This window comes from Eucyclogobius newberryi, unplaced genomic scaffold (genome assembly GCF_026437365.1).
Source record: "Eucyclogobius newberryi isolate DKJ021-1_F unplaced genomic scaffold, fEucNew1.0.hap1 SCAF_9, whole genome shotgun sequence".
Classification (NCBI taxonomy): Eukaryota; Metazoa; Chordata; class Actinopteri; order Gobiiformes; family Gobiidae; genus Eucyclogobius; species Eucyclogobius newberryi.
In genome coordinates this window covers 36,396,751-36,418,002 of record NW_027316532.1, presented here as the reverse complement: position 1 = coordinate 36,418,002, position 21,252 = coordinate 36,396,751, and the positions used below count along the sequence as shown (strand labels likewise).

General features: G+C 41.1%; 1 protein-coding gene across 1 annotated transcript in view; it reads right to left on the bottom strand.

Annotated features, from left to right (window-relative positions):
- Positions 1-21,252, bottom strand: part of dab1a (DAB adaptor protein 1a) — a 283,501-nt gene that overhangs the window by 132,581 nt on the left and 129,668 nt on the right. The window contains exon 2 of the mRNA XM_072439262.1: positions 13,502-13,558. The gene's annotated coding sequence lies outside the window, so the exon portion shown is untranslated. The remainder of the gene's footprint in view (positions 1-13,501; positions 13,559-21,252) is intronic.

Sequence of the window (21,252 nt, the reverse complement as noted above, 5' to 3'; positions counted from 1 at the left end):
GCAGGGTGTTCAAATACTTATTTTCCTCACTATATTAGTTGAACAGACTATTTGTATTTGCTTTACTCTATCATTTATCATTGATATTATAATAATATTGATTGGCATGTATAAATGAAATGTTTCCTCCAAAGATGCATCAATATGTCTAGAGGTGAATTTGATCATCCAAATGTTCACATAGTGAACCATCTGTGCACTCGATCAGCTCAAACCAGTGAGGGAAAGAGATGGATGTAGTGCTGCTTTCTGCTTTTAGAGGGCTTAGGACGTATCCTCATCCAAATTATACATAGAGCTGAGTATGGTTTAATTTGCACAGTTTTATTACCCCATGCACAACATTTTGGCCACAATACTTTCTCATGAAAAGCCACAATATGCAGGGTATATATATCTTTAATGGTCAATATGTCCATATAAATGTGTAATAGGGTTTGGGCTAATGGTTGGTAGCCGTGTGGATAGGGTTAGAGTAAGGCTTTTATTAGCACACATTGCTTTTGTGAATAGCTTATTGTTATGAATGTATTATTAAGGTATTTATAAACTGACTATTAAAGTTAACAATGACTTATTATAGGACTGAATAATATGACCAAAAAAAAGGTTTCAGAAAGTTTGTCCTCATATTGATAAATAGCAATATTCAATTCGATTTTATTGTGCTTTATTAAAATATATATATAAAAGTCTTTCAATTCCTTGAACATAAACATTACAGACTTACATAAAAATGTTTTCTGACAAAGACTCAGCTCTGTTCCAAACTACAAAGGATCGGCTGTAGACTTCTCAGTTAAAAAGACCCCAACATATCGTTGACAATTATAATTATAATTGTACTCTCCTACTTATTACTGCTAAACCTATAAGTAACGCTCATTAATATGTTAAAGTATACTTAATTATTACCATTTTACAAATGTCACCATTGCCAAAGAGCACAGAAAAAGCAGATTAATAGCAAGTATACACATATAAAGTTGTGGTTGCGCTCCTGAAATGGCCTGTGAAGATGTAGGAGCTGCAGGTGCATATGCCCTGTGCATGTCACCCTGAGGTGAGCCCTTCAGCTCTGTTTAAATGTCACATGTTTCTGCTCTTATCAATTTTCCTCTGGGAGCATCCATCATATATTATCATATGCTATCAACATGTTTTATACATGCAGCCAGCTGTCAATCTGAACGGAGGGCACTTTCTGCTCCAGATAACACTATCACCTCAGATTTTACATCAGAAAAATATACTCTACAAGTCTTACAGATAATGTGGTGGAGGAAGTACTCAATATTGGTACTTAAGAAAAAGTACAAGTACTGGAGCAAAAAACTACCAGTAGAAGCTACTAAAAACATGCTAAAAAATAACCCCTCAGACCAGACAGAAAGTGATTTTTATTCATCAGTGCCGTTAAAAATGTAGAGTAGAAATGACAAATACCTGTTTAATCTCCCATCCCATTATACAAGATCAGATATTCTAAAGCTAGTCTGGCCGTCTACATTATTATCCTCTCACAAAATATAATACAGTCCCTGACTCGAACAACAATCTGTGTGAATTAATAAAACAATGAGAAAAACAAGAAGACATGCACGCCGTCTCCAAAGAGTTCCTTCTAATGAGGATTTGTCCAGCCTAAGCCACATTTTCACCTGCCGCTTGTCGTGGTCCTGATACAGTGGGAGGATGTGATTCGAGAAAATAATGTCCGTCTGTCTAAAAACACACAAATAGGTTAATCTCATTTGGAAACATTGCAAATATGTTTATGCATCATAATGGGAACATAATTTGTGCCTGCACAGTAATTAAAGGGGCTTATTAGTGGGAAAGGATTAACATGGTCCTACTGGAGGTGACAGTATTAGCAGACACATTAGGACGTGATTGATTCTTTTTCTTTTTCAACCCACAAATTGTCAATAAGACATTAACGCTACTTTAATTGTGCCCATCACATTTGTTAATTATTTCTGTGTCTCCTATAGAAGTACAGGGTGTGCGGTCGTGTGCGGTCGTGCGCGGTCGTGTGCTGAACAGTGGCATGAGTCAGCAGCTAATTTCCAAATGTCTCCATAAGAACACACACCTCAGCGGGTCCACGTGGCTGGGCGCTTGATGTCGTGAGATCAATTAAGATAACTGCTCCCTGTCAGCTTCAAAGCATTCAGACAAAAAGGTGAACATTTTGCAAGATCTGTACCTGCTATTGAATTTACGTAAGGGCTTCGCTGCAGGAACATCCAATCTTGTGCCAATATGAACGTTTCAGATGTGCTGGAGTATAAAGGCCAGTGATTCTTAGGCTCAGACATGCACACAAAATTGGGGCTAAACCTAGAAGTAAACTGGTTTTGACCTTGACTAAGCCAGACCAGGACCAAACCAGGTCTACATCAGGACTAAACTGGGTGTGACTCATACCCGGTAAAACCACAAAATGTGAGAAGACCGGTTCATACAACAACCAGTAGACACAGACAGCAGCACAGCACGCGGTCTGGCAGGCTGTGATTCGCCACAGCTCAGCTCCGTGCGCAGCTCTCATTGGTTTATCTGCCGCATGTCCCGCCTCCCCCGTGCGTGTCATGTGTGTGCAGCGGCGTGCGTCAGTTGTCGTTGGGATTACAAAGCGTGCTAATCGAAAAATCGAAAAATAAGAGAGAAAAATAAGTTTATCTGCACTAAAGGAGTAACGTTCGGCGCTGCACTGAGTCAAAAACGGCCTGATCGCTACAGCAAGAATGAAAAAAACGGCTCATTAACAGCATATAGCGTGCAATCAACAAGACTGGAAACAGTTTGGAATCCAGAGAGAAGTTCCACATCCCGTCAACAGTCAGTCAGTCTTTCTTCCTTGTCAATCCACAGATTAACGCGGCGTAATTCGTAATTTGTTATCACTGACAACAAAAGAACATCAGACAGCAGAGGCCAAAACTAAAACGTTTCAATTTTACAAAGTTGTTTATACTCAGCAGAAACAGTTTCAGTTTAAATGTAAAAATCCGCCGGAAGTTTTTTTTTTTTTAGGATGTCTGTGTAACAAAGAACCACCAAAATAAAAAAAATAAAAAAAGTTTTGACCTCTAGAAGATGTGGACAAATTAGGCGTGTTGAACATCAGGTTGAGAATGTCGTGTAAAGTCAATCAGGGACAGAGGTCAAAGGAGGTAAAGCAAGTCTCGGCTTCGTCTCTTTAGTAAATAATGCATTCTGATCTGTTTCGCTTTGGATGTTGTCTTCATCTATATTTAACCACGTCAGTTACACAAGAGTACTCCAACTTTCCCTGTCTCCCACGACGCCTCTTTAGCCCATATAGGACAAACGGGGCAGAAATCCTCTCAAAATGATAAAGGTTAACGGTGAACTAATGGACACACTACACTGTATTATGTCTCCAGCCTATAGCCAACGGATTCTGCAAATATATTAGGAAACACATTTGGAAAGACTGGAGAAAATCTGTTATTAAAATGTAATTTAGAATTTGGCTATAAAGGCGCAATAAGGGAAGTGTGTTTTATTACTTTGTCTCAGCAGAATGAGCACTGGAGAACCTCATATGCATTTTCCAACCCAGCATTTTGCAGCGTGCGCAGTTTCACACTGTTCATACAAAACATGGGGTCGTCAAAAAGGTAGAGCACTCGAATGTAAAAAGAAATTGGATGGGAAATGGCCAGGTTTAATACAATGCAGCAGTGAATGCATAAATGTGTTCTGAATGAGCTGTTACGATATTGTGGTTGTAAACTGAGATTGGCTGCATCATTTATCCAGGACTGAGGCCAGCACGAGGAGAGCAGTCCCACAAAGATGGGTAAAGTTATTTGGGCATCAATAACTAAACCGTATTATCAAATTAGTTGTATTCTTGTGAGCAGAATGTACAAGATTATCGTTTGAAATACACATGACGTCACGTGATATTGCTATTATCAAAACTGTGGGAACCAAAGTCATTGCTCAGTTATCTTTATCGGAAGTATGTAAATAAATATACTATAAACAATCAAATCTGATTATGGATACGGAAACAACAACAAAATAAAATGTGTACAATGATACAACATATAACACAGGCTTTTGTCCAGGAAAAACTGCATATTGGCAGCAACGAGAACGATGAACATTTATAATTCCAAAGCCGCTTGTCTGCAGTTTTTCCAATAGCTGTTCACACTAATGATCACAAAGGCAAATGGATCGTAGGCAAGGCAAGTTTATTTGTAGAGCACAATTCGTAAACAAGGCAATTCAAAGTGCTTCACACGACAGGAAAAAAGACATTAAAATCACAAAACAGATAAAGATGTGAAAGAGAAGAAAATCCTCAAATAAAAAATAAAATCCTCAGTCATATGCACAACTAAACAAAACTATTTTTTGCCTGGATTTGAACATTTTCAGAGTAGAGGCCAGTCTCACATCTCCAGGAAGACTGAACAGCTGTTTCCCCATGTTTAGTCCTGACTCTGGCACCAGCAGGAGGCCGGTCCATGTTTAGTCCTGACTCTGGCACCAGCAGGAGGCCGCTCCATGTTTAGTCCTGACTCTGGGCACCTGCAGGAGGACGGTCCATGTTTAGTCCTGACTCTGGGCACCAGCAGGAGGCCGGTCCATGTTTAGTCCTGACTCTGGGCACCAGCAGGAGGCCGGTCCATGTTTAGTTCTGACTCTGACACCAGCAGGAGGCCGGTCCATGTTTAGTCCTGACTCTGGGCACCAGCAGGAGGCCGGTCCATGTTTAGTCCTGACTCTGGGCACCAGCAGGAGGCCGGTCCATGTTTAGTCCTGACTCTGGCACCAGCAGGAGGCCGGTCCATGTTTAGTCCTGACTCTGGCACCAGCAGGAGGCCGCTCCATGTTTAGTCCTGACTCTGGCACCAGCAGGAGGACGGTCCATGTTTAGTCCTGACTCTGGCACCAGCAGGAGGCCGGTCCATGTTTAGTCCTGACTCTGGCACCAGCAGGAGGCCGCTCCATGTTTAGTCCTGACTCTGGCACCAGCAGGAGGCCGGTCCATGTTTAGTCCTGACTCTGGGCACCAGCAGGAGGCCGGTCCATGTTTAGTCCTGACTCTGGGCACCAGCAGGAGGCCGGTCCATGTTTAGTCCTGACTCTGGCACCAGCAGGAGGCCGGTCCATGTTTAGTCCTGACTCTGGCACCAGCAGGAGGCCGCTCCATGTTTAGTCCTGACTCTGGCACCAGCAGGAGGACGGTCCATGTTTAGTCCTGACTCTGGCACCAGCAGGAGGACGGTCCATGTTTAGTCCTGACTCTGGCACCAGCAGGAGGCCGCTCCATGTTTAGTCCTGACTCTGGGCACCTGCAGGAGGACGGTCCATGTTTAGTCCTGACTCTGGCACCAGCAGGAGGCCGGTCCATGTTTAGTCCTGACTCTGGCACCAGCAGGAGGCCGGTCCATGACTCTGGCACCAGCAGGAGGCCGGTCCATGTTTAGTCCTGACTCTGGCACCAGCAGGAGGCCGGTCCATGTTTAGTCCTGACTCTGGCACCAGCAGGAGGCCGGTCCCTGAGGTCCTCAGAGTCCGAGATGGTTCATATGGCACTAACATATCCAAGATGTACTTTGGTGCTAGGCCATGGAGAGACTTATACACAAGCAGAGCTGCTTTAAAGTCTCTTCTCTGAGCCACAGGGGGCAGTGCAGAGACCTGAGAACAGGACTAATGTGATCATACTTCCTGGTTCTAGTCAGGACCCGAGCAGCAGCGTTCTGGATGAACTGCAGCTGTTTTACATTGTACTTTGTGTAGAGCCTATAAAAGGACATCACACGTATACAAATGTTCAAAAAAATCCTTTATTGATAGTGTGTCTACCACTTATGGGCACTCAAAGTCCTCTACATCAAGGAATCACTCGTTCTCATTAGTAAGTTCATCAATGAATGCACACATTGGAGACAAACAGAGTGAAGTGTCTTTCCCAAAGACACAACAGCCATTAAAAAGAGGCAGTTGGGAGATGAAAATTGCACACACAGGAAGGGAAAGCGTCCATACTAAGTTATTATGACAAGACAGAAATGTAATGTCTGAATTGGACAAAGAAGATGAGTCATAGCTTGAATCGTTTCCACAGAACACAAGTTCTAACCTAAGTCCATTTTAACAATAAGGACTACAACATAAAAATCATAATTGGTGTAAAAGAATAGCATTTGTATCTGATGCAGTGCAGCCAAACAGCAGCTCGAAGGACACAGCAGGAGCGAGTGCAGCACAAGGCCTGACCACGCTACAGCTGACTACGCTGACCACGCTACAGCTGACTACGCTGACCACGCTACAGCTGACCACGCTGACCACGCTACAGCTGACCACGCTACAGCTGACTACGCTGACCACGCTACAGCTGACCACGCTGACCACGCTACAGCTGACCACGCTACAGCTGACCACGCTGACCACGCTACAGCTGACCACGCTGACCACGCTACAGCTGACCACATTACACTAGTTCATACGGTCAGACTCACTGTTGATGAAAAGCACACACCTCCACCTGTGTGTGTGTGTGTGAGTGTGTGTGTGTGTGTGTGAGTGTGTGTGTGTGTGTGTGTGTGTGTGAGTGTGTGTGTGAGTGTGTGTGTGTGTGTGTGTGTGTGAGTGTGTGTGTGTGTGTGTGAGTGTGTGTGTGTGTGCGAGTGTGTGTGTGTGTGAGTGTGTGAGTGTGTGTGTGTGTGAGTGTGAGTGTGTGTGTGTGTGTGTGAGTGTGTGTGTGTGTGTGAGTGTGTGTGTGTGTGTGTGTGTGAGTGTGTGTGTGAGTGTGTGTGTGTGTGTGAGTGTGTGTGTGAGTGTGTGTGTGTGTGTGAGTGTGTGTGTGAGTGTGTGTGTGTGTGTGTGTGTGTGTGAGTGTGTGTGTGTGTGTGTGTGAGTGTGTGTGTGTGTGTGCGAGTGTGTGTGTGTGTGAGTGTGTGTTTGTGTGTGTGTGTGTGAGTGTGTGTGTGTGAGAGTGTGTGTGTGTGTGAGTGTGAGTGTGTGTGTGTGTGTGAGTGTGTGTGTGTGTGCGAGTGTGTGTGTGTGTGAGTGTGTGTGTGAGTGTGTGTGTGTGAGTGTGTGTGTGTGTGTGTGTGTGTGTGTGTGTGTGTGAGTGTGTGTGTGAGTGTGTGTGTGTGTGTGTGAGTGTGTGTGTGTGTGCGGGTGTGTGTGTGTGTGAGTGTGTGTGTGTGTGTGTGTGTGAGTGTGTGTGTGTGTGAGTGTGTGTGTGTGAGTGTGTGTGTGTGTGCGAGTGTGTGTGTGTGTGTGTGAGTGTGTGTGTGTGTGTGTGCGAGTGTGTGTGTGTGTGAGTGTGTGTGTGAGTGTGTGTGTGTGTGAGTGTGTCTGTGTGTGAGTGTGTGTGTGTGTGTGTGTGTGAGTGTGTGTGTGAGTGTGTGTGTGTGTGTGTGAGTGTGTGTGTGTGTGCGAGTGTGTGTGTGTGTGAGTGTGTGTGTGTGTGTGTGTGTGAGTGTGTGTGTGTGTGAGTGTGTGTGTGTGTGAGTGTGTGTGTGTGTGAGTGTGTGTGTGTGTGTGTGTTTGTGAGTGTGTGTGTGAGTGTGTGTGTGTGTGTGTGAGTGTGTGTGTGTGTGCGAGTGTGTGTGTGTGTGTGTGAGTGTGTGTGTGTGTGTGTGTGAGTGTGTGTGTGTGTGTGAGTGTGTGTGAGTGTGTGTGTGAGTGTGTGTGTGTGTGTGTGTGTGTGTGTGTGTGTGTGAGTGTGTGTGTGTGAGTGAGTGCTGCCCCGCGGCTCATTGCACATCTCAGTTGGTATAAATAGAGACATAGAGAGTGGGGCATAAGAGCTTCATACAGTGAGCTTCTTTGGGGCAGAGAGGCAGCTCAGAGCTACAAATCTTCACAAAGCCTGGCAGGTGCAGCACACAACTGTTGCACAACTGACAGGGAGACCTCAGACCCAAAGCTTGACTGGGTAATTTCACACACGCCGCATCATTTGTTTTCACGTCACAAAAACACGCAAACCAGCTATTTTTCAGCATTGTGTAACTTGGGCAGTTGTGCGACTAATGTGCCTTTCCCACCTTGTTCAAGTGTGTTTGGTTCATCGCAAACACCAGGCAATGATTTGATGAAAGACCATTTATAAGAAAGGAAATGGGAGGTGCCCAAGCATGAGCTATTGCACTGCACATCAACAGATTTTCATAATGTTTTCTCCACAAAAATATCACAATGACGCATAAAGATATACACTGCAGGAAACCATGTCTTCTGGGGCGCACATACGATTTAGTGAAGTATGTAGCGGGTCGGCAAAATGTTTTGTCCACCGCCCGTAAAAATGTGAGGCACTGCAGTATTCTCTGTAGGGATGAGTCTTGCTGCTGTGGCCGATTACCGATATTTGCCGATACCAATTTTTAGTTTCTCAGATCCGTAGCAAGGGCCACGAATCTATCTTATGTTATATTAAAGATCACAAATTAACTTTTTAACATTATGGGAGAATGTAATTATCTGGGATACAAAATGTGTGTTTACATGATTGTGTAAACAAGACAAATGCTTAATCTAGTTAAAAAAAATCTGCTCCTCTATCTCCATTTTTACTCATGTGTGTTCAAAAAGGTGGATCTGATGTGCAGTGGAATGACCCATGAGCACAAATTGTGTCTGATACTGATACTGGAACCGAATATATCACCCAGAGAATTTCTCTGACACCTTCTGTCAAAACCAAGAGTAAAATGCAACTACAGGTACTGCAATTTGTACATTCCTCACGTTCACTGTTTTTGGTTTAATGTTTTTGGACATAAAAAAAAAATTAAAAATACTGAGATTAACTCCCCAAGAGCTGTAATTTCGGAGGCGCCATTAGGTACCACGGAGAAAACATCTTCATTTCACTGCTGGTCATATGATTATTCCTGACTGTGTGAGATTGATCTGCCACTGACCACTGGCCATTGACCTTGTCGTTATCCCTGTAGTTAGTGTAATTCAACAAAGATGCTGAGCACGTGTCACACAGTCCACACATGTGACAGACACACACACACAAACACACACACACAGACACACACACACACACACACACACAGTCACACAGACACACACACAGTCACACAGACACACACACAGTCACACAGACACACACACACACACACACACAGTCACACACACACACACAGACACACACAGACACACACACAGACACACACACACACACACAGTCACACACACACACAGACACACACAGACACACACACACACAGAGACACACACAAACACACACAGACACACACACACACACAGACACACACACACACACACACAGACACACACACACACACACACAGACACACAGACACACACACACACACACAGTCACACACACACACACACACACACAGACACACACACACACACACACACACACACACACAGACACACACACACACACACAGACACACACACACAGACACACACAGACACACACACACACACACACAGAGACACACACAAACACACACAGACACACACACACACACACACACACACACAGACACACACACACACACACACACACACACAGACACACACACACACACACACAGTCACACACACACACACACACACACACAGACACACACAGACACACACACACACAGACACACACACACACACACAGACACACACACACACACACACACACACACACACAGACAGTCACACACAGACACACACACACACACAGACACACACACACACACACACACAGACACACAGACACACACACACACACACAGTCACACACACACACACACACACACACACACACACAGACACACACACACACACACACACACACAGACACACACACACACACACAGACACACACACACAGACACACACAGACACACACACACACACACACAGAGACACACACAAACACACACAGACACACACACACACACACACACACAGACACACACACACACACACACACACACAGACACACACACACACACACACAGTCACACACACACACACACACACACACAGACACACACAGACACACACACACACAGACACACACACACACACACAGACACACACACACACACACACACACACACACACAGACAGTCACAGTCACACACACACACACACACACACACACAGACACACACAGACACACACACACACACAGACACACACACACACACACACACACACACACAGACACACACACACACACACACACACAGACAGTCACAGACACACACACAGACACACACACACACACACACACAGACACACACACAGACACACACACACACACACACAGACACACACACACACACACCTCTGCTCTCTGCTGGACTCACCGTGTCCACTGCCAGCTTCAGTGGTTAGATACAGAAGTTATATTAACCTTATTCCAGACGTTGACCTGGGGCGGCCATTGTTGTTTTGCTTGTATCATTTTACACAGAGCTGCCGATCTCTAAGTTCTACACAGACTATAAAGCTGTTTTCAAGACATTCAGAGAATCGGTGCAGTGTTGACTTGGTGCACATGAACATTGAACATGAACATTGAACATGAACATTGAACATGAACATTTAACATGAACATTGAACATGAACATTTAACATGAACATTGAACATGAACATTTAACATGAATATTGAACATGAACATTTAACATGAACATTGAACATGAACATTGAACATGAACATTGAACATGAACATTGAACATGAACATTGAACATGAACATTTAACATGAACATTTAACATGAACATTGAACATGAACATTGAACATGAACATTTAACATGAACATTGAACATGAACATTGAACATGAACATTTAACATGAACATTTAACATGAACATTTAACATGAACATTGAACATGAACATTGAACATGAACATTGAACATGAACATTGAACATGAACATTTAACATGAACATTGAACATGAACATTGAACATGAACATGAACATTTAACATGAACATTGAACATGAACATTGAACATGAACATTGAACATGAACATTTAACATGAACATTTAACATGAACATTTAACATGAACATTGAACATGAACATTGAACATGAACATTGAACATGAACATTTAACATGAACATTGAACATGAACATTGAACATGAACATTGAACATGAACATTGAACATGAACATTGAACATGAACATTTAACATGAACATTTAACATGAACATTGAACATGAACATTGAACATGAACATTTAACATGAACATTGAACATGAACATTGAACATGAACATTTAACATGAACATTTAACATGAACATTTAACATGAACATTGAACATGAACATTGAACATGAACATTGAACATGAACATTGAACATGAACATTTAACATGAACATTGAACATGAACATTGAACATGAACATTGAACATGAACATTTAACATGAACATTTAACATGAACATTGAACATGAACATTGAACATGAACATTGAACATGAACATTTAACATGAACATTTAACATGAACATTGAACATGAACATTTAACATGAACATTGAACATGAACATTGAACATGAACATTGAACATGAACATTTAACATGAACATTTAACATGAACATTGAACATGAACATTGAACATGAACATTGAACATGAACATTTAACATGAACATTGAACATGAACATTTAACATGAACATTGAACATGAACATTGAACATGAACATTGAACATGAACATTGAACATGAACATTGAACATGAACATTGAACATGAACATTTAACATGAACATTTAACATGAACATTGAACATGAACATTGAACATGAACATTTAACATGAACATTGAACATGAACATTTAACATGAACATTGAACATGAACATTGAACATGAACATTGAACATGAACATTGAACATGAACATTGAACATGAACATTGAACATGAACATTTAACATGAACATTTAACATGAACATTTAACATGAACATTGAACATGAACATTGAACATGAACATTGAACATGAACATGAACATTGAACATGAACATTTAACATGAACATTGAACATGAACATTGAACATGAACATTGAACATGAACATTGAACATGAACATTGAACATGAACATTGAACATGAACATTTAACATGAACATTTAACATGAACATTTAACATGAACATTTAACATGAACATTGAACATGAACATTGAACATGAACATTGAACATGAACATTGAACATGAACATTGAACATGAACATTTAACATGAACATTGAACATGAACATTGAACATGAACATTGAACATGAACATTGAACATGAACATTTAACATGAACATTGAACATGAACATTTAACATGAACATTGAACATGAACATTGAACATGAACATTGAACATGAACATTTAACATGAACATTTAACATGAACATTGAACATGAACATTTAACATGAACATTGAACATGAACATTTAACATGAACATTGAACATGAACATTGAACATGAACATTTAACATGAACATTGAACATGAACATTGAACATGAACATTGAACATGAACATTTAACATGAACATTGAACATGAACATTTAACATGAACATTGAACATGAACATTGAACATGAACATTGAACATGAACATTGAACATGAACATTGAACATGAACATTGAACATGAACATTTAACATGAACATTTAACATGAACATTTAACATGAACATTGAACATGAACATTGAACATGAACATTGAACATGAACATTGAACATGAACATTGAACATGAACATTTAACATGAACATTGAACATGAACATTGAACATGAACATTTAACATGAACATTGAACATGAACATTGAACATGAACATTGAACATGAACATTGAACATGAACATTGAACATGAACATTTAACATGAACATTGAACATGAACATTGAACATGAACATTGAACATGAACATGAACATTGAACATGAACATTGAACATGAACATTTAACATGAACATTTAACATGAACATTGAACATGAACATTGAACATGAACATTTAACATGAACATTGAACATGAACATTTAACATGAACATTGAACATGATTCGAAGCAAAAAGAGGCAAAAGTGGAATAAGGTAAATATAAACTGTTATTTTCAGCTTTCAGTTAGGAGAGTTCGGAGTCTTATTGCACATTGCATTGGTTTCTTAATGTTGTGGCCTGTAGGCTTTATTGACAGGACAGAGTGAAATGGGGGATGAGAGACAAGGGAGGACATGCGGTATATTGTCGGAGTCGGGAATAGAACTCACGGTACTCTTTTCTCGTCTGGCACAAGATATCCTCGCAATACTTTATATTTGATACAATGACTAATTACAAGTGTTATGTCTGTAGCTTGGAAGTACCAAGTACAGGGATTGGAATCAGATAACTGTAATTCACAGGGAAGTATATAACCACATTCCAATGGTTCCAGAAGTCACGCAGCCATTAGCCTTTGAACACTATGTTTGCTATAAGAGACAGACATACCTGCACTTTTTCACACGCCGCGTCCATATCAGAGCTCCTCAAAGACAGGAAAGGCTTCTGTGGAGAGAGAAAGAGGAAGACATGAAGAAGACGGGATGGTTTGGGGCAGGGAGAGCAAGCGAGAGAGAGAGAGGAGGGGGCTTGGGCTGGCATTAAGAAAAAGCACTTGTCAGGTAGCCCATTAGAGTACCATTACAATACCAATCTGTGCTCCCCATCTCTCCCTCTTACACAGCGTGTGTGTCATTTTCTTTGTGTGCTCCCAGTCACTGGCGGGAGATGAGATCATTACCTGGGACTGCAAGGCTAATGTGGCACACTGGCACCAAACACACACACATGCACTGTCAAACCCCATTTCATACAAGAAATAACTTATTCTCGCACATTTTCTCGCCTAATAATAGAAATTCAAGAGAGAAAATTGACTTAGGGAGTAATCATATTATTATTATTTTTATTATTTATTTACTTCTTGCTTAGGGGGGGCGACATTGAAAAGAAATTTAAAAAAAAACTTGAGTATTGATAATGTCAATCCAACAGAAATGTTTAAATGTGTCATTAAATGTATTAATTATTAGACAAATATGAAATGTCTATCGCTATAACTATGTCTATTTTTGATCAGCTCTTTTTGTAGCAATTTTTACTATAAAGTATATACCCAATTCACATTTTGCATAGATCATACTATGGTATTGATCTTCTGCATTTTAGTTATTTTTAAAATATATGGCAACAAATATACAAGTAGTATACATTAAAAAAAAAAAACTATTAAAAAAAAGAAATGATAAAAAATAATAATAATATAAAATTCAATGACAATTACAAACTCATAGCAAAATACTTGGACTTGTAGATGAAGGGGAGAAAAGAGGATAGCATATATTTTTTGATAAAAACACACAAATCTGTCACTTTTTCTTACTACTTTTTAGTAAGAAATTTCCCACTTTTTAATGGCAGATTTATGTGTCTAAAAATATGCTAGCCTATATTTTCCCTTCATCTATAAGTGGCCCTTATATGCCTTTGTAAGTTGCAATGTGAGTTGATGAATATAGTTTTATAAATGGAATTATAAAACAAGTTGTATTTCTAAATCTGTATTCTTTTTGGCCAGTGTTTTACAGGATGGACCGGGCTTCAGCTGCTCTGCCTCAGAAAACACAACTCTTGTATTTCCTTTTGGGGGAGGTAGCCTGTTTTACGAGCTGCTCCCGGGGTCCTCAGGGGGAAAAGGACACATGGCAGGAGCATCATCTAATTGGAGACAGCAATGAATGAAGATGTCTTTGTGGAAAAATAGGCGAAGCTTAAGTGGCCGAGGCAGCTGCAGATATAATGTATGGTGTGGAATAAGCTCATTACCGGGGTTAGGGCTGTGAAAGACAGAGGAGGAGACAGGAGCTGCAGTAGGGTCAGGAGGTGGAGATCACTGGCCTCAGCTCTAATTAACTTCTCACATGGGCACCACGCTGGGCTACTCTTACATCATGTTTCCTTCACTCTATCGCGCAGGGCAGCAGTATGACACAAAGGCTGTGAGTTAAATAGTCCGTTTAAAGAAGTAACAACCAGGTATTTGAACCTGCACTGACTGACTTACTTCCCCTTTGGCTTTTTTCCTCTTCTGGGATCGTCACCGCGATTCAACTCAGCTCAGCTCTAAGTGTGGGAGAATTGTTTATCTTAAAATTGTACCCTTTATGACAGCATTTATCCAGGCTTTGGAACAGCATAAGGACTAAACAAGTTAGAAGAAAGGGAAAAAACTTCAATATTTTGTTATAATTCTGCAATTTTCCTTGTAATCTTGTATCACCCTCATTGATTGAGCCAATACTAAAAAGTCCAACTACATCTGATGCCAAAAGCCCAGGCTGCTGCTTATAATTAATACATAATTTAAAAATGCAAAAAAATGCATGTCTTTAAGGAGTCGAATCAAAGAATAAAACAGATAACAGATGCTTCTGCACTATTTGTTCTAGTTTATTAGTTGCACTGTTGATTAGAAAGAATAAGACTTTCCTGTCTGTCACGTTAAACTAACATTTACATCTAAATAGTGAAAAACACGGTTGTTCAGATGTGCTTTTTTCTTTCTTGTTTCTTCCTTGATTAAGTGTGTGCTGGATTGTAATCATTTGATGAACGTAGATAAAAAGGTGTCTGTGTGCGACACTAACGTACAGGGAATTTACCAGGACTGTAAATAGTAACTCCTTGATTTGTCCATGTATCTGTGCTGAAAGTAAACTGACAAGACCAAATAGTAAACAGTTTAACAGTAAAAGGCAGGTCAGACCCCCAAATCTGAAGATGACATTATGCTTTCTCCTTTCTAATACACACGAATATAAAACATGGTCCACCAAGACATCATTGCCCAGTAAAGAGACTAAACAACTTGAGATCTGCGTCTCTAGAGTTCCCGTTTTTCTTTTAAGGATGAAGAGTATGTGTCTGTATGGCAGGACTAAAAATAACTCAAATACACAACTTATAACTGTTATAATGTATATTCCAGCTGGTGCAGTATTGGCTTGTTGTGTCCTTGGACGAGACGCTTTCATTTGACCAACCTTTTCTTCATCACTGCAAAAGTGTATTTTAATTGTAAAATATTACAACTGGCAATGTTCATAAGGAAGTCTAAACCTTGCCTGGAATCCAGAATAAACACTTTGTGTAGAGTGAGTCTGGTCACCAGACCCTCCTTCACGCCTTGAGTCAAACTCAATCAGAACCGTGCTATCAGAATAGTTTATTTACATGAAGCATGTGAAACAAACAAGTTTATTGGTAAGCTATAATTTAGAACAAAATCAGTTACAACAAATGAACTCTGATCTCATTGATTCAGCAGAAAGGTGTGATGTTTTTTGGCCCCTGTGATAATTTACTCTTTTCTTTTTTCCTCATAAGCAGACATTTTAGTTTTAATATAGATGGACCATGCATGTCCCTGATTATCCACCTGTCAATCACACCCATCTGAACCTGCAGAGAAAACGGTGACCAGACCAATATTGATCTTTATAAAAATACCGAAATATCATTCTTGACTTTCCAGGCAAGTCTGCTCTGTATCTGGACTGAAGACAAAAATACTCACTACTACTACTTAACTAATAGTCGACTGATGGCCGTGTGAATATAAAGTATTGGATATAAAGCAGCCTCATTTCCTCCACTGCACTGAATGCAAGTGGGCAAGTGGAGCAGCCTGTATTTACACAGAGCAGCACATTCACAAAGTGTGTCAGACGGCGCTGCCCCCACACGCTCACACACATATGGTGCCACCAGAACGGCTCCGCTCCAGTCTCCGACCAAATCCCACTATTTATCTGTCTCTTTGTTTTGTGTTTCCAATGACTTAGGAATACTATTAACAACACTCTTTACACAGAGTGAGATTACGCCCTCTTTCACTCTGTTCTTGTGCTCTCGAGTTCACCTCACACACACAGACACACACAACCGCACGCACACACACACACACACACACATACACACACACACACACACACACACACACATGCACCACAACTGGATTCATAACTATGTCACAATCATGTGAAAAAGAACAGATGATTAAATATTAACTGCACATTCATTCAAGGCAAGCAGAATATGGGCTGAATTAATCATGACAAATGTCTAGTCTAGATTCAAATTCTTATCTAGCTCGATATGCTACACAAGTAAAAAGCAGTAACCATTGAGAAAAATAAAACAAAGATTGGAAAGCCTGATGTGATTCTACAATATCATTAATTGTCATTCATTTCCTTCCATTTACAGTTTACAGGACATGCGCACATGACAATACGAAAGGCAACATCATTCACTCTCTCACACACACATTATGAGCCATTTATACCAATCCACAATAAAGTTGTTTACTTTATTGTGGATTGTGAATTCAGACAGTTACACCACAGGTCTAAGGCAGTGACTGTGGAACCATTATGCCATTACCAAGCCTGAACAAACAAGTTTCTTCAAGAAACTCTGGAAAAGGAATATGTGCAGAACACTTTACACAAATGGCCAGATTATTTGCACAAGTGGCAATATAAAAAGGAAATTGCATAGAAGATAATGTGTAGAAAGGAGAACGACATGAAGAGATATAGAAATACTGTTTATCTATATGGACGATATTTGGGTTTTTCAGTGGCTTTCAAGAGCCAACATGGGCCAATATTGGTGATTCAGCCAGAGACAAACAGAGACTACAGAGCGTTGTGCCTCTGCTGAGAAGGTGATCGGCTGCAGACTCCCATCTCTGCAGGACCTGCACATATCCAGGGCTCTGGGACGAGCAGGTCGGATCACAATCGACCCTTGTCACCCTGGACATGGACTATTTGAGCCACTCCCCTCAGGCAGGAGGCCACTCCCCTCAGGCAGGAGGCCACTCCCCTCAGATAGGAGGCCACTCCCCTCAGGTAGGAGGCCACTCCCCTCAGGCAGGAGGCTACAGTCCATCCGGACCAGAACCTCTCGCCACAAGTTTGTGTAAATGACAGCAGAAGACTAAGGCGAAGTGACCAAAAAAAAAAAACATTGGTTGATTTGTAGCATGAAATATACAGAATTAAGTACAGAAAATACATTAGTATGTGGATATCTGTTCTGAAGTCACATCAGACCAATCCAACCCTTTGCTCAATGAACGCCAAATAATTCACAGTGGATCTAAATAAACAAAGCAGAAGTGAACTTTCGCTGACTTTGTTCTTCCTTGTAGCTTTGCTTTGAATGAAAGTGAATCACCTCTGTCTCTTTGATTGCTTTTTCACTTCTAGAAGCTTTTGACATTTGAATCTGCCTCTTTTAAGCTTCCTTTTTGAAAATTACTTGACACAAAACTTCTTTGTTTTAATTGCTCCAACACATATTTGCTTTTAGACTTTAACCACGTCTGAGTCTTGTATCTGATAGCTCCATCTTTATCTGTGACTTGATGGCCCCCTGCATGCTCCTAATAAGCCATGATGAGTCCTCCACACTTGAGCACGCTCCCATCAGCCCCCTACGGTGACACACACACACACACACACACACACACACACACATGGGGGGTGGGGCAGAGAGGGCTGGATCATGATATCCTTCATTGGGGCAATTCACAGGAGACGCAATAGACAAGATCTGAACAATGGTGGAAGAATGAATCAAATTATACATCTACATCTACATCTACATCTACATCTAGGGTTAGGGTTACCCTAACCCTAACCCTACTACTACTACTACTACTACTACTACTACTACTACTACTACTACTACTACTACTACTACTACTACTACTACTACTACACTTTTAATTGAACTTCCTTTGTGTCCTCTACCACTTATTTTGCATCCTTCAAAAACGCTAAGGCTTCACAGAATAAGATATTGGTTTGCGATTTAGCTTTTCATAAATATATATTTCTTTACAACCAAAGCCGGCTGCACACTAGACTAGAGGGTTTTAAATAAGACACCGCTGAGAGATCACAGACGTAAAGACATTTTGCAACAATTGCTTCGCATGAACGACAATGACACTACGCTAAAATTGGACTATAAAAGTGTCAGAATGGAAAGAAACAACAACAACACAGATACAAGGTGGCCCCAGCTGCCTTTTCATGTGCTGCAAGACCAAACCAGGTACACATCAGGTACACATCAAAACTGAATTGGGCTCAACCAGGACAAAATCAAGGCTCCGGAGTAATGCTAAGAACGGACGCCAATATAAGAGTCATAGGGGCAAAATACGGCAAAAAAACAATAAGCTAATATGGCTGACAATACGAAAAGGGGGAAAGGCCACAGTACATGAATACCCAGCAGCGGTGGTTTAATAACTGGCACTGGATCCTGTTTTGGCTGTGAAGGAGCGGAGCCGCAGGAGCATTGAGACAGTGGAGTGATGGAAGTGGGCTCGGAGGTGGAGGTAGAGGGGGGGTGGAGAGCAGAGCACCAGAATACTGATGCTGCTGTAGACATGCAGTCAGTGTGGCCTCAGGTGAGAAACCAAGCATGAGACGCCTCTGGTGCTTCATGTTCACTGTACGGGCCCGTTTTCTGTGGCTTATTTGCATTGGACTTTGAGAAGGTAACAAAACAAACCATACAACACTGTAAAGGGGTGTCATACGTATTATTATTGTAATGTACCATCTAATATTTTAACGTTTCTATATTGGTGTGTGAAATAAAGAATAGTTCCTAGTGTTTTCTGACTTGGTTCCGTAATTGAGACCCATTTTTTGGATACCCTTTTAAAGGTGCACTGTGTAGGTATGTTATTGTTTCTCCACAAGGAGGTAGTAACAGGTCAGATCTGTGAAGAGGGCGTGACCCCGTTCTTGGGAAAAATGCCCCTGTTTTCAAGGTACATTTAGAAAAAAAACACCAGCAATTGTAAAAATACTAAAAAGATATCCTGAGGTCATACAGTGGAACATTTCAGACAAAGCAATAACATCTGCATGGGGACAAACGCTATGAGAAAAGTTACATAGAGCACCTTTAATGAGTCTTTAAAAACATCTGCTCTGTAGACTATTAACCATTGAATTTCAACTCTTTAATTGTACTGCTAATACACATTCAGTATTGCTTTTCATCCACACAAACATTCAAAACTCAAGCAAAATACGGCCCTGCTCTTATTCCACCGAGGAACGGCACGTAATGAAGGAAAGACGGCTTTATGTGTAGTACGTTACGTTATGGAGCAATTTGCGAAACACAACCATAAAAGACTACGCCACACGACAACCCGCCTCGTTTGTGTGTCATGTGTAAAAAGTGAGCCGCAGTGAGAGCGCCGGACTGTTCATTATGCAGCGTGTGTCTCCGCGCAAAGCCTATGTTATCACAACACATAACCCAGCAGAACGTGCAGTAGCGCTGTTAGCATACCGCCGTCCCCCGGGAGCCTCATCCAGCGGCACATTCTGCTCCTCAAGGACAGCTGAGTAAAGAGCCCGATGCAGAGACACAAGCCACTGTAACCTGTCGCGAACTTCCCACCCCGCCCGTACCTAATTACATACTATGAACAGTGAAGGCGACGTGTAAACAATGTCAAATGAACAACACTACGACTGAAATGCAGGTGTAACAAAGAAAGGCAACGTTGACGAAAGCAAAAAAACGTCTAGATTGGAACGATGTTGTAAATTGAAAATGGTTTGTGTGGGTTGTGAGTTCGAATCCGGCTACGAGAATGTATTGAATGTCCTTCCCTCTCTCATCCCCATTTCAAGTTACGCGCGATCCTGTCCAATAAATCCTACGGGCCAGAAAGAGTGTGTAGGTAAACTCCCTCTTTCTTGTTTGAGAGGGTGACTACAACCAGACGACCGTTGTTTCATTGGACGTTAATGGGATTTAAAGGAAAGTAAAGTTAAAGGTTATGGGCAACAGTTTGTTTTTTAGAAATATAAAATGTTCTCCGTCACTGCATTTTCAATGACTTTATGTAAAGCCATAATAACAGTCAGTTGCAAACTTGAGATCCTGCTGGCAACATCCAATTTTAGTATTTCAATCATAGTTATCCTGTTTTTCGCATGCTATTATTTCACGAACTTCACACTTTTCCAAGACAAAAAAATTCCCGCATGTGATTTGGCTTAGGGCTGGCATAGCTTGAATTCAGTCTGACATTGTCGTCAAAGCACCCATTCATGTAGGTATTATTAGACGGGCAGCACTGTAAAGCA